Source organism: Calliphora vicina, chromosome 4 (assembly GCF_958450345.1).
Source record: "Calliphora vicina chromosome 4, idCalVici1.1, whole genome shotgun sequence".
Lineage (NCBI taxonomy): Eukaryota > Metazoa > Arthropoda > Insecta > Diptera > Calliphoridae > Calliphora > Calliphora vicina.
In genome coordinates this window covers 51,057,056-51,064,169 of record NC_088783.1, presented here as the reverse complement: position 1 = coordinate 51,064,169, position 7,114 = coordinate 51,057,056, and the positions used below count along the sequence as shown (strand labels likewise).

General features: G+C 27.7%; 2 non-coding genes across 2 annotated transcripts; both read left to right on the top strand.

Moving 5' to 3' along the window:
* Positions 1 to 371: 371 nt before the first annotated feature.
* TRNAS-CGA (transfer RNA serine (anticodon CGA)) lies at positions 372 to 453 on the top strand. Its single transcript has one exon. It is a non-coding gene; the product is annotated as a tRNA-Ser (tRNA).
* A 2,399-nt stretch (positions 454 to 2,852) lies between these two features.
* Positions 2,853 to 2,924, top strand: TRNAG-UCC (transfer RNA glycine (anticodon UCC)). The gene has a single exon. It is a non-coding gene; the product is annotated as a tRNA-Gly (tRNA).
* Positions 2,925 to 7,114: the final 4,190 nt, after the last annotated feature.

The following is a 7,114-nucleotide window of genomic DNA, read 5'->3' as shown; positions in this document are numbered from 1 at the left end:
TTAGCAACAATCAACACAAGAGAAACAAACCAAAAACACAACAACAGTCAAAGTTAAAAGAAAAACAGCAACACAACAACAACAAAAATCTAAAACAGACATAAAAACCGAAAATAATTGGAAAAAAAGGAAAACTAAAATTTTTTTTTGCTGAAAATTTATTTTTAAATTAAATTGTAGAAGACAATTTCTTTTTGAAAATGTTTTTTTTTTCGCTATTAAAATCACATAAATATTTTTTGGTTATTTTTCCACCCTTAATAATTTTGTGGTGCCTACCACAGTGGCAGATTTAAGGGTTGCTGTTTGTTGCAGGATATATTTATTCTCCCTGGGTATTATATTGCGAGTTTAACACATTTTGACTACAAGCAGTCGTGGCCGAGTGGTTAAGGCGTCTGACTCGAAATCAGATTCCCTCTGGGAGCGTAGGTTCGAATCCTACCGGCTGCGAGAATTTGTTTTTTTTTTAATTTTAAATTTTAAAACTATCATTGAATATTTTTATAAATGTTTGCAGCTAAAAACTGTTCCGTATTTTTTGTGTTCGAAAGAATACGAAATCTCCTCAAGTAAACATCTGAGGTTTTCATATAAAATTCGTATAAAACTGAAAGAGCTTAAGTAAGACCTCGTATTGACAGCTTGATTTCTTAAGTTTCATTTAAAAATTCTGTAAAGATCGATCAATAATTAAATATTCTCCCTCCGTTCCTCCTGTGGTGGTGTGTCATAATGTCCACTGTTATAATGTTTATGAAAACTTAACAAACTTGACTTAACTAAATTATGAGCCACAAAATACGGAGCCCAATCCTCTGGACCGATCCTCTAGAAATTTTGGAATCGTGTGCAGGTTGGCTGAAAATGTACATGATTGCATAAATGGGCGTGGCACCTCCCATTCAAAGTAAATAATTATTTTATAATATCTGGAGAACAATAATTGTAGAAGTCTTAAAATTTTGCCTAATATCACCCTTATTGTTAGGTGAGAATGCGCGGTATTATATAAGTGGGCGTGGCACCTCCAAATACAATGTAAATTGTTAATTTCGAATATCTAAAGAACTATGAATCAATTTCTTATCACCAGGGAAACCGGAAATATGCTCTAAAAAAAGCGTTTTAAGCGCTTTAAATATGCAATAAAAACTTTAAAATATGCTCTTAAAATTTAAAAATATGCTCTTAAAAAACAAACTTTTACATAATTTTTAACCAAAAAATATACTTTTATTTAAAAAAATTAATACAATTAATTTCTAAAAAGGTAAAGTAACATAAAATAAACAAAAATAACATGAACTAAAACAAGTATAACAAAAAATAAATACAACATAAAAATAATAGGAACTTAAGCTATTTTTTGATGATATTTTTTATAAATATAAAGTCACTTCTTCAATTAAGGTTATTATTGCAATAAATTACAAAATATTGACTTAAATTTTCAAATAAGAATCGATGTCTATAGATCTGAAAACATATTTATACATAGAAAATGTTCTTTCGACATCAACTGATGTTATAGGAGCAAATTTAGAACGGTTAAGTTTGAATTAGAACTAAAATTTCATATTTGGATGGCGCTATTATTAAAATAGTGTTTATTTTATATTAAAAAAAAACCATTTATTTTTCAATTTTGAATTTTAAACAAAGGAAGTAAAAACCTGTAACACAACAGCGAAAAATAAGTAAGACAAAATTTGTTTTTGATAAAGTCAAAATATGCTATTAAACAGTAAAATATGCTCTAAAAACGCAAAATATGACATAAATATGCTATTTAAACAAATATATGCAAAAAATGCATTTAAGGGTAAAATATGCAAAAATATGCACTAACAAATCGATGCCAAAATTCTTAAATAGTTCTGAAACGTGTAAATATCTTATCCATGTGCTCATTAGACTCACCAGAAAAAACATGCATTTGCATATTTTGGTTTCCCTGTTCATTACTATTGTTTATTGTAGTTTAAATATAAGATTTTTAGCATTCAATAAACGAATAAAAAAAAAATATGGATATCTAATGATAGACATTTCAAAGACCTTTGCAACGACGTAAATAAGAACATAGTAAGTTGGACATACAATAGGTTAAAATCGGAAAAAAATATTTTTTAACCCGAATTTTTTTTTCATCAAAAAATTTTTTTTTGTCATAAATTCTTTTTCAAAAAAAATTAATAAGATTCGGCACAGCCGAATATAGCTCTCTTACTTGTTTATACTCTGTTTCTTCACTTGAGGTTAAAAGGGAAAAATGTTGATCCAAACGTATTAACTAATTATTAAGTATATAAATTGTTAAATTTCATACGTTCTAATAGGAATTTCAGTTATAAATTGCTGAATTAGATACAATTTTTTGTACATTTTTTTTATATATTTAGATATTTTAATCTTCTGCGTAAACTAGTCTTTCTAACAATTGTTATATTATTTCAGTTGTTATACCATCATATTTAGGTGGACGGTATTTTAAATTCGGCATACGATATCGTAAGCACCTTTTATCACCAGTTGTCTAATATTGAGGGAATTCACATTTTTCTTAAAACAACTTAAATTGTAAAAATACAATTTTTTTAGATAAGCCATTAAGTCAAATATACTGCTTGCTTCGTATAAATATATGAATCATACTTTTGTTTCTGTTATCAATAAACGTTTTACAATTCAACTATATAAGAACTAGTTTTATTTATAAATTTTTCTTTCTTCTTTATTTTGCGGAATTGCCAGTGTTATACAATATTTGCACATACAATATTTTTAACCTTATACAAGCTTAATTATACCCTCATTGACATAACCTATAAGCTCTAAATTACATCAGGGCGTCGGTGGTGTAATGGTCAGCATAGTTGCCTTCCAAGCAGTTGATCCGGGTTCGATTCCCGGCCGACGCACACTATTTTTTTTTTTATTTATTTTTAATATTTTTAATAAATTTTATTTTTGCAAACTATTAATTTTTAAAAACTTTAGGTTAATTAATGCGATTCTTCTGAGTTATTTGTAGTAAATTTCAGTAGTAAATGATTTGAGAAAATTAAATTTGTTAAAGAATTTGGAAGTTAAAAATATGAATTCTAAGGTTTAGTTCTTACAAAAATGACAATAAATATTTAACTTAAAGTTAGCACAAACTACAGTTTTAAAAATTGTGAATTAAAAATTTTATGTATAACTTAGCAGTAGCTAAAATTAGGTGACATATTGCAATAGACATTTTCAATATTAAGACCTATAGTTAGTGCTAACATTAAGTTAAGTTCTAATTGTTAATGGGCCTATGTATAATTGGCGATATGAACTAATAGGGCCTTTTTGATTTTCAATGCTCCAAAGGTTTAAAATTGTTCCCCGTCACCTAAAATTCAAGTCTTTGAACAGCAGTTTTGACTTCTCGGCTTAAAAATTTCTCTATAAAATTGTGATATTTAAAAATAAGAACAATGTCAAATTGACAATATGTAAATTAAAATTTATTTTTTTTTATAATTTTTAGACTTTGCTGTCTTGGACAAATTTGACACCAGATATTAAAGGGTTAATAATAATCTGAAATTTAAGCAACCCAAATTATTCATCTGCAATTAAATATTAGAGCAAATAGTCTACGAAAAGATTTTTTAACAAATTTGAGAAAAAAAATAAATTTCCTTGAAATTTACCAATTTCAAATCGGTACCCATTAGGGATGCCAATCCCGAAATCCCGATCCCGAAAATCCCGCGATTTTTCGGGATCGGGATTTCCCGAATCCCAAAATTTTGTAAGGATTGCCGCATAATCAAGATATTTACAGTATACAAACAGTACTCCGTGGGGCAATTGTATGGAGCTAGGGGAAATCATGGACCATGTATTTTAATTTAATGCATTAGTTTTTGATTTGTTATATTTTTACTTAAATATATTAATGAAATCAATAGTTTTTATTGTTGAATTTGATGTTTTTGACGTTTAACTAAAATCCCGAAGTCCCGAAAAATCCCGAAATCCCGAAAAATCCCGGGGTCCCGAAAAATCCCGGGACCCCGGGATTTACATTTCTAAAATCCCGAATCCCGGGATTTGTAAAACCCAGTCCCGTTTGGCATCCCTAGTACCCATGCTAGCCCATAAAACAACACTCGTTTGAGTTTTTTTCTAGTCTCCGCTCTATGTATATTTTCTCTATGCTATTTATCATATTGATGAACGGGGATTTAAAGGGCAAATTTTCAGCAATATGATAAATAGCATAGAGAAAATATACATAGAGCGGAGACTGGAAAAAAACTCAAACGAGTGTTGTTTTAGTTTTCACATACAAAGTTTTTTTACTAATACATTCTCATCACTTAGGTTTTTGACAACTGAGTTAGGCCTTTGACAGGAGAGTTTCCGCTGTAAGTATATTTTCTCTATGATAACTAGCTTAACCCTTTGCGCCTCGCTACCTTTATCGTAGTAAAATACAAAATGTAAAAGGATTTTATTAAAAATTAAATGAATATAATTAAAACCGAAATTTGTTTTTTAGTTTTTAATTTTATTTCCAGCTTATGCCATTGAAAGTCTAAACAAGTATGAGAGCTATATTCGTCTGTATCGAATCTTATATTACGTTCACCAAGTTATACTTTAAAATAAATATTTTTAGGTAAACAAAATTAATTTTTTTTCGAAATATGTAGTTTTTTAATTTTTTTAAAAAAAGTTTTTTTAAAATTTTTTTTTTTAAACTTAAAATTTTTTTTTTAAACTTAAAATTTTTTTTTTTTAGAAAAAGAATTTATGACAAAAAAAATTTATGAAAAAAAATGCTGGTTAAAAAATTAAAGTCTAAACAAGTATGATAACTATATTCGGCTGTATCGAATCTTATATAACGTTCACCAAGTTATACTTTAAAATAAATATTTCTAGGTAAACAAAATTTTTTTTTTCTTCGGCATATGTAGTTTTTTTATTTTTTTAAAAAAAAGTTTTTTCCAAATTTTTTTTAGAAAAAAATTTATGACAAAATAAAAAAATCGGGTTAAAAAATATTTTTCCCAATTTTGACCCACTGTAGATCCAACTTGCTATAGCCTTATATATATCGTTGCAATGGACTTTGAAATATCTATCATTAGATATCCATATTGTCTGTATTAATGACTTAGTAATCCAGTTATAGATTAAAAATAGGTCAAAAATCGAGGTTGTCCCGGTTTTTTCCTTATATCTCAGCTATTTATGGGCCGATTTTGTCGACTTTAAATAGCAATCGAGCCGGGAGAATTCCCGATATATTGATGTATGAATCATGTATGTAAGTTATTTGGGATGACTAAAAAATGTGTTTGTTTAAAAAAAAATTTGGGTTACAAAATATTTTTTCCAGTTTTGACCCATTGTAGGTCGGACTTAATATAGCGTTATATACGGCAAAGATCTTTGAAATATATATCATTAGATATCCATATTGTCTATATTAATGACTTAGTAATCCAGATATAGATTAAAAATAGGTCAAAAATCGAGGTGTCCTGGTTTTTTCCTTATTTAAGGGCCGATTTTCTCCATTTTAAATGTTAACCGAACCGGGTCATTTATGGCCCGATTTTCTCCATTTTAAATATTAACCGAACCGGGTCTATAGGTGAATATAAAATTTGAATATTTGGGTCTACGGAAAGTCGATTTCAATATACAGACGGACATGGCTATATCGACTCCGTTATCTAGAACGATTCAGAATATATATACTTTATGGGATCGCAAATGAATTCTCATGATATTTAGAAATAACAGTTTTCTTTGTATGTTATGTGATCACCCCCTGTTCCGATCTATCCCATTTTTAGTTAAATTTCAAGCCGTAATATAAAATTGATTCATATAAAGTTTAAAATATTCACAATTATAGTACTCCAGACATTCGAAAATAACTATTTACTTTGTATGATAGGTGCCACGTCCACTAATCCAATCCCGCTTATTTTCAGCCAAACTCCGTTCTGTGATAAGCAGGGCAACCAAAAATATGCAATATCATATTTTTTGCTGTGCGTCGTATAAACATATGAGTTAGTTATTTATCCGTTTCAGACAATTATAAGAATTTTGGCATCGATTTGTTAGTGCATATTTTTGCATATTTTGCTCTTTACTGCATATTTTTGCATATTTTGCGTTTTATAGCATATTTTTGCATATTTAACTCATAACTTCATATTTTTGTTGCATATTTTCTTTATTTTCATTATTTTGTTTTCTAAATATAATTTTATTGCTTGTATTGTAAGTTTTCATTTCTATATTTCACAATTTTGTTAAGGTCCAATGATAATTTGCCTAAGCTACTTAAAGAAAAATTAGAGTACCCATAATCGACTTATCTTCATTTTTTCATTGACTTCTGGGATCTTAGTTTCCATATATTTGAATTAAATTAAAAATATTCACACACAAATATCAAAATTTAACAAATAGTAAAAAATACATAAAAAATTAAAAGAAAAGAAAATGGGAAATTAAGGTAGCTTGAGACAGTTATGGTTGGGCATTACAGTTTACCACTAATGCAAAATTAAACAACTTTTCAGTAAATGTTCAGAATATTATGATCCATAGAAAATATCACGTTCAAAGCACGTTGATAGATTTACACAAATTGTAAATTAGGAAATCATTAAGAAACAATCAATTGCTGGGAAAGGAAGAAACATATTAGGAAATTTGAGTTCCATTAATAAAAATACAAAAAAGATTTTTTTATTTTTCCGCAGTTTTAAAGAAAACAAATTATTTCATTGTAAGGCTTTTTGATAATTCTGTTTAAATTTTGGAAGTCAAATTTAGATATTAATCTTCATATATGATGAATGCACCAAAATCCACTGCTATTTTTTACCAAACAATTATAAACGCTCTCTATAGTGATTTCGAAACATAATTCAAATGATAAAAAAAGTAGATTTTAAAGCTTTATGTAGAATAGAAACATTTTGAGAAATTCTTGATATCCTCTCCCTACAATATTGTGCAACTAATTACTAAACAAATTTTTATTTACTTCTTATATTATTTTTAATAAAACAATACCCAACTATTTTTAAGTGCA